At 39.3% G+C, this 7,734-nt stretch overlaps 1 long non-coding RNA gene across 1 annotated transcript in view; it reads right to left on the bottom strand.

Annotated features, from left to right (window-relative positions):
- Nucleotides 1–6,820: 6,820 nt before the first annotated feature.
- LOC104951406 (uncharacterized) overlaps nucleotides 6,821–7,734 on the bottom strand; it is a 2,152-nt gene continuing 1,238 nt past the window's right edge. Inside the window, exon 3 of the long non-coding RNA XR_799022.1 lies at nucleotides 6,821–7,415. This is a non-coding gene — a long non-coding RNA (uncharacterized lncRNA). The remainder of the gene's footprint in view (nucleotides 7,416–7,734) is intronic.

Below are 7,734 nucleotides of genomic sequence, written 5' to 3' on the forward strand. Positions count from 1 at the left end.
GAGGTGAAGAAGTGGTGATCAAATACATCTGAATGTTATCATTAATTTTGAGTGCTTGTTCCTTCAAGCACATGTGAATAGTGAGAACAGATTGTCAAGATCGTTTTGGTTCATTTATAAATAGCTAAGCCGCAATGACCTTTGACCTGGATGCAAGTTTTTTTTTTTTGTCAAAAGTTCCCTGGGAGTTGGTTCCCATGTTGTGTTCTTTAGTCAATTTATGACTTTGGGGGGTTCGACCCTTTGCAGACCATTTACATGCACACACAAAATGATATGAACCAGGAAAAAGAAAGCCCTAACAAGCATTAAAGAGCCCCTTTATAATCAATTCAAAGGTTTTTCTGTGTTTTTCTTACAAAAGATTGTTTTAATGACTAAAAACAACTTTATAATTCACTTATTTTCTACTTCAACTCCTCGACAAGTGCTGTTGTTAGTGTCTCTAAACCTTTGATAAAAACTCACATGCCAAGGATGTTTTATTCGTGCTAAATTGCCCCTGAAGATTACAAATGATTCACTGTGGATGAAAGACTATTTAATCCACCCCCCTCTACACAAATACACATTATCCAGGCTTTTAATAAGGCAGATGGCTGATTGAGGCTATTTATTCAAAACTGCGCTTCAATCAGACAGTCTTCATATGGGGCATAAACTCAGTCACAAACAAAACACACCTGTTCTAAGAGCGACACACACACACACACACACACACACACACACACACACACACACACACACACACACACACACACACACACACACACACACACACACACACACACACACACACACACACACACACACACACACTGGGGGAAGAGATGGTCCTCGGAGGGAGGCGTCTCTGACTGACCTTCCTGTCCCATATCGTGTGACTGCAGGATTAGAGAAAAGGTCGATATTTCCCTAATGTTGTGTTTGGCTGCCACATGTACTGCCGTGCTACCAGCAGCCTCACATGCACACACACACCTGCACGGTCCCTGAGAGCTGTTACTGGTACACCGAGGCACTAACAATAACAGAATAAGAAGCACCATTAAAGGGTCAGTTCACAAGAATTACAAAAGTAACACATATTCTCACGTATAGCTATTAGGGCATCGAGCCATCCAGACAGTTTTATTACCTCAAGTGGAATTAAACTCTGCAAGTGTCAAATATCCCTGAAATACACAGGTCAGAGAAGCTGTGGATCAGGAGGGAGACAGTGGTCCTCTATCTAGAATGTCAATGTGTCTTTGGGCAAGATACTTAACCCCAATGGTAAAGATGGCATGGCTAACTGTGTGAATATGGCCCTTTTGCAATGTTTTTTTTTGTCAGAGAAATGCTCGTTCTTAACCACGGTTATGAAAAGTTACGACAGTTCCTGTTTTGTCGAAAGAGTGAAGAGTTCGTACCAAAGTTTGCCGCTGTATTTACACGCTACACCTTAGGAAAGGGAGCTTTATTTACTGGAGACGGTGGTTTCATCTATTCTCAGTGGAAGTGTAGGTGTCAGTTTGGAATTGGGCCTAGTATTCTCCCTGAACAGGTGGTACCTTGTATGGCAGCCTCAGTCTGAATGTGTGTGAATAGGCGAATGCTGACTTGCAAATGTCAAATGCTTAACAAATAGTCCATTCACCAAAGCAAAATCATATTCTCAACTTCCTTCTCTTGCGTGAGACATGCACAAAATTATAATTTCTCAAGTGGAGTCCAACTCTGCAAGTCTCAAAACAGATTTTTTTATGTATGCATCACTGAGGTAACTTGCAGGCCTATTATTCTTTATATTTACCCGTTTGCGCTTTGGGATTTTGCGGGTGTGTGTGTGTATGTGTGTGTGTGTGACATTACCTCCAGGCTGGTTGAGTCTAACCCTGGACTGGAATTCGAGTCGACCACAAAGGGGGGATTTCCACGTGCCGCTCAGACGTCTTGTTTGGAACATAAAATGGTGCGTCATCCCGTGGCTGAATCCGCCTCACTTCCTCGCGGCTACGGGGCAAAAAGTGTTCAGCTGGCTGTGAAGTAATGCCTGACTCACACTTCAGGTAAGCGCTTAATCAATTTATATCATTAGAAAGTCTTTGAAGTTAAGGTCTGGGCTTCAGTGCCATCCAGTGGTGATATCAAACATGGGTGGTGATTGAAATTAAAGGGAAGGTTCGCAATTTTTTCAAGAATGCCTTAAAATGATCCTTGCATGCCTATATGTACATTTAGATCGCTGTTGGGTGCTTCAATTGTTTATACATTTGATAGAGGCCAGGAACATATAAATAAGTATTTTATTGTTAGGTAGATTTTGTCCTCCATTGCTAACATATAATATGCGTAAGAGAGTAATATCTTGACATTGGATTTAATCAGGTGGAAGAATAACGCTGAATAATAATACTTTTAACTCAAATGTGTGAATTATTTTATTCTATACTAATCCTCAGAAGGAAATGTTAAATTATGTTATTTAGCTAATGAGGAAAAAATATCCAGCTTGATCTTTTTTGTCTTCTCTCTATAACCAATGAGAACATAATGGGAACAGATTCTGTGTTGCAAACATGTTAAATGTAGGCTATATGAAAATACAATGTTGCCAAGGATGCTTTTTAACAGTTGCTTTGTGCTGCAATTACACGTCTCGTCTACTTGTAACTCTGAAGTTTAGGCAGCAGAATAATGCAGTCAAATATCTAATAAACTGCAAAACACCAGCTTAAAGCCTACTAACATGCGATTTCACAAAATAGGTCAATGGTATATGAAAGTTAACCGTCTATGAAGTGATGAGCAACATCAACAACAGCAATCTTTTTAGCCTAGGCTTAGTGTGCTTATAGCTTCTTCTTTGGTGATGGTGGCGTTTCATCTGTATAGTATTAAATATGACATTAAAAAGTGGTCAATAACCTCCTGTCGAATCATACTGAGGAGCCTCCGAGTTGTAGATATTAAGCAGCCTGTCCACTCACATTTGTCCTGTCTGTCCCTCACTGAGTGGACTGTTTCTTCTGTCTCAGAAACACAGGTTAGCTGATGTGATGATCCACCTCTCTTTAAAAAGGAGGAACATAAAAGTGATTAAAATGTGAAAATACTCACTCAATATCATTTAAAGGTCACCTATCATGCTATTTTTAGGCAATAGCATACAGTAGGTCTCAGATATATACAAATATATAAAAAACATGTCTATGAAGTGTTTTGCTCAAAATACCAAACAGATCACCCATTCTAGCCATGCCTGATACAAAATAAAAAAGGAGGGGGCTGAGCTCATGCGGGACCCAGCAGCTACTGTCTAAACTAAATACTGCCGTGATGAAACGCCATATCATGAATTATCAAGGATTATTTCTGAAACAGTATGGAGCTCAAAGGCTTTCTCTCTTGCCGGTTATACCACAAGGTGAGTTCCTTTTTATTTCCTGCTTCTTCACACACATGCTCTCCAGTACAGGTTAGCTCTGAGTGTTAGCGATGCTAATGTAAACATGCATCGACCATATTACGTCCAAAACAGTCGGGCATTGTTTCTGATAGCAACGTTTCTGATAGGGCCGTGGGTCCACATTTCAGATATGAAGTCATATCGGACGCAAATCTGGATCAGCTCCGTTGTAGCCCCGTTTTTAGAGATTTGGGTACGGAGGAAAAAAGAGAAGGTTTTATTTTCTGACTCTGCGTGAGTTCCCCGACACACCGGGGACACATGTTTATGTATAAAAGACATCAAAAAGTGCATTTTGCATGATAGGTCCCCTTTAAAATAATCTCTTTGATCAGGAAATATACTTAATGTGGAAAACACAGAACACAGTATGTTGAGTACCTGTTTACCAAAAGTTTGCAATAGTAAAATAATTCAGAGGACTCATATTTTTCATACCAGTTTCGAAATGTTGGACTCAAAAGCAACTGGAAATTCACTTTATTCAGGTAAATAAAAAGAAAGAAATGGATGGATATGTCTCACAAACTATATATGAATATCCACCAGGAGCATTCATGCATAAACGAATCAAAACAATTTGACTAAACGGACAAAATGCATCATCTACTCATACCAATATTACAGTGTATGACAATTTAATTTAATTTGCATTGACATATCTCTCGCGACGCAGATGTTCAACAGAGGGCAAAACAGAGGAATCATAGACATTATAAATAATACATCAGAATGACTTTATTCTGATACTACGGTAGATACTATCTACTAGTCATAATCCAGAAAATGTCAATTGTATTTTTGTAAAACAACCAAATGTCATTACTAAAATAAAACCCTTCACACATCAGGTTATCAAGACAATCTCTTTTTCCTACAACACATTTAGGCGATGGCTTTCAAATTACATAATCAAAAGAAAGAAAACAGTAGGATTAAAATGAAAGAAAAACAAAACAAACAACATGTTTACCCACAAAGACGGTTTTAAAATCTAATTCAACACTTTCACACCTAACTAAAACACATTTCAAAAGAAGACCATGAAAACAGACCCAAGCTACAAAACAAGCTATTAGCAAAGGGCGGATTAATCATACACATACAAATATATCTGTTCAGCTGCCGTACTAGTAAATAACAGAACTAATAATGTATTTACGGGAAGAAGTCTGTTTAGTTTGATAGAAGGGAAGAAGTTCCTGGGGATGGCATCTTGCTCCTATTAAAAGATATTATCGATATTCAAATTCTGATATTAAGGAACATTATAAAGGGTACTTTAAAGAAGAATTAACGTTTGCAGCTAAGGAATTTGAAATATCCTTTACAGAGAATCAGAGGGTATAACCGAGCGATTTAATTGGTTGGCGATGGTCTCCTGCTGCCAACATTTGTCTCATAAAACCCTTTATACAGGACCATAAACACATAAGCACGGGGCGATGTATGCTCATCAGGGCACTGATTTAGAAGAGTGTGAATAATTATGGGGTTGAGTTTTCTTTACAGCGTTTTCTGTGAATGTGACGTGATGTGACTGTTATTTTCTGATCTATACCTTATGATCATGTTGTAATAAATAAGGTAATCTGTCTTCATAGGCTTGTAACCAGTTCATTCAAAAGCACTGAAGAGGTGTGATTAGCACATCGTAAATATACTCCTGGAGCTCGTTAACAAATCTATTTGCCTTTTTGTATTTAATGTATATTACTTTAAAGAAAAGGGGCTTAAGTCAGGGCAGCTGTGTTGCTTTTATAGAGCTCATAATATTATCAAGAATGCTTTGTTTCCATGTTTTTTTGCGACAGATGATTTTATAATATCATGGTCATTAAAACCTCTCAGGTTATCACAGAAGGCAAGGGGATTGATATGAATTTCTACTCAAACAAGGCCATTTGAAAAAAGGTGTGCAAGTTCAGACTAATTTAACCAGAATTACATTTAAATTGAAAGTAAAAAACAAACAACAAAAGACAGACCCTCATCCAGAAATGTCAGGTGTTCTCCGTAAAAACACAAATAACCTACTTCTTAACTTGATAATATATGTAACACTAGTAAAGTACACATTCGTTATTGTATATGAATCTTAACGTTTGATATTGAGATTCAGTGAAATTATTTTAAACAGTTGAATATTTTCACGGCAGAAAACAAAAAGGTAACCCCTTGGTGGTGTAAAAAAAACGTTAATGCATGTTTAGCTGCAGTCATGACCAAACCAAAAGACAATTCAAAAATAAAATGGACTCACCTTACTCCAATACATGTTTTAAAACAATATGTATAAAGCAATTATACCGCACAAATGAAAAGTACAATCTTCAAGCACGTTTTGCAAGCTAAATATGTTTCTTTAAGCCTGACAGAAGCTAAGATAACTAAACAAAACTTTAAAAAGTAAAACATCGTCAGTCCCTCTGCATCAGCTGTCTTGACCATCCTTGTGTATACTGCTGCTTTAATTCCCATTTAATCTGACTCTGATGTATCTCAGTTAACAGTAGAGAGATTTAAAGGCACATTCTGCAATATCTCCTATTGCATTGTTGACTTAACAACAAGGACACACTTAACTTAAGTGTCATGGACGCAAAGCACCTGAAAGCAGCAGCAGCCTGCAACATGCGTCCCCTATACGTGAAGAAATATGACGTCATCTCACTTTCTACAGGAAAGGAAAGGAACGGCCTGTGTAGTTTGACAATTTCACTTTGTGCAATTGCTTTCATTTCTATAGCTGCACATCGACAATAGTTGCTAAATCTAGGTGCAAAAGCATCAGATTCGATGTCTTTGGACGCTCCTTTTGGTAACGGTACGTCCACACAGCAGCTTTAAAAAAATCTTCCAACGCTTCTCTGCCCATTGATTTTGAATGGGGGTGACGTCACGTTGCCTTGCTTTTCGCCGAACTGCATTGTGGGGAAGCAAAGCGAAGATTTCCAGGATTTTCAGGATTTTCAGGATTCAAAAGTTGAGCAATGTTCAACTTTTGAAGCTGAGCTGGAAGCGACAGCCAATCAAATCCCGTTTATGCAAATCTGACAGTACAAGCGCTAGCCAATCAAACCGCGTGTAAGCTGGGAGAGACAGACCGCAGTTCATTTCCTCATATTCCAAACGAGAAATTACGGTAGCAAATCACCCGGTTCTTTACGACCAGAACTATTTACCGGGATACAAACCGGAGGAACCAGGCATGGAGGGAGGTGGCAGAGACAGTGGGTGAAACTGGTAGGTTTTCGCCTGTTTGGGGAGTTTATATATTGCTCGCATAAAATCCCCGGGGTTTTTTGCTTTGTATGTCGGGGGCGGGAGATTCATGTGATTGGTTGTTGGTCGCGTTGCTCGCAAAAAATCGCCAAAGCTCTCAGACACGCCCAGCTCCAAGATTTTCAAGATTTTTTCAACGCTGCTGTGTGGACGTACCGTTAAACATATTCTGTTTGTGCCTGAAAAAATTACCTAGTTGACCAGATTTGATCTTTGGCTCTGAATATGTAATGACGTTGTTATTTATTGCATCAATACAATCATGCATGTGCAGCATTTATTACATGTAGGCGGCGCAAATATGAATAATTGCAGCATGTTGAGCAACATTCACGTGCAGCTTCTTAAAGGCGTGTGCAGTTCCTTTCCTTGCCTATAGGTGGTGCAGATTGCGATGAAGTGGGCAGCTTGTCAGATAAACATGAATGAGCGAGTTTGTGAGTTATGAACTAGCTCCAAAAAGGTGCTTCACATCTAAACTACTGAAAATGACCCCTGAATCACTCACGGCGTTACCCCTTTTTCAGTAACACTTAATAAGGCCGAAGAGGAAATCTCGCAGACTGTGCCTTTAAATGTCTTGCAGGAGGCAAAACATACAAATGCTTCAAAAGAACAACGTGTGTTACTTCTTTTCAATCTTCAGTGTTTTTACAAAACTCCAAAGGTCCTTGACCACCTGAGGAAGATATAGAGAAAAGGGGAGGGGGAGGGGAGGGGTAAAAGCAGAATAGAAAATAAATGATAGATCGTCCAAATGAAGTGCTACAGCGCATTAGAGTTATGACTCACTTTGACTACAGCATGATTTCTGTGCGTCTCGCCTGTGGGAACGCTGAGTTTAGCCGGGGAACGACGAGGGGTTGGGTGGGGGCAACAGTACATACCAGAGTATATGACTAGGTGCTCCAGGTCTGACAGATCTCAGGCTTGGCTGATGAAACCAAAGCACTTCCACAGATGTTTCTACACACTGGGATCAACAAGCCCCCCCCCCC

This window comes from Notothenia coriiceps, unplaced genomic scaffold (assembly GCF_000735185.1).
Source record: "Notothenia coriiceps isolate Sejong01 unplaced genomic scaffold, NC01 NC01_scaffold00018996, whole genome shotgun sequence".
Lineage (NCBI taxonomy): Eukaryota > Metazoa > Chordata > Actinopteri > Perciformes > Nototheniidae > Notothenia > Notothenia coriiceps.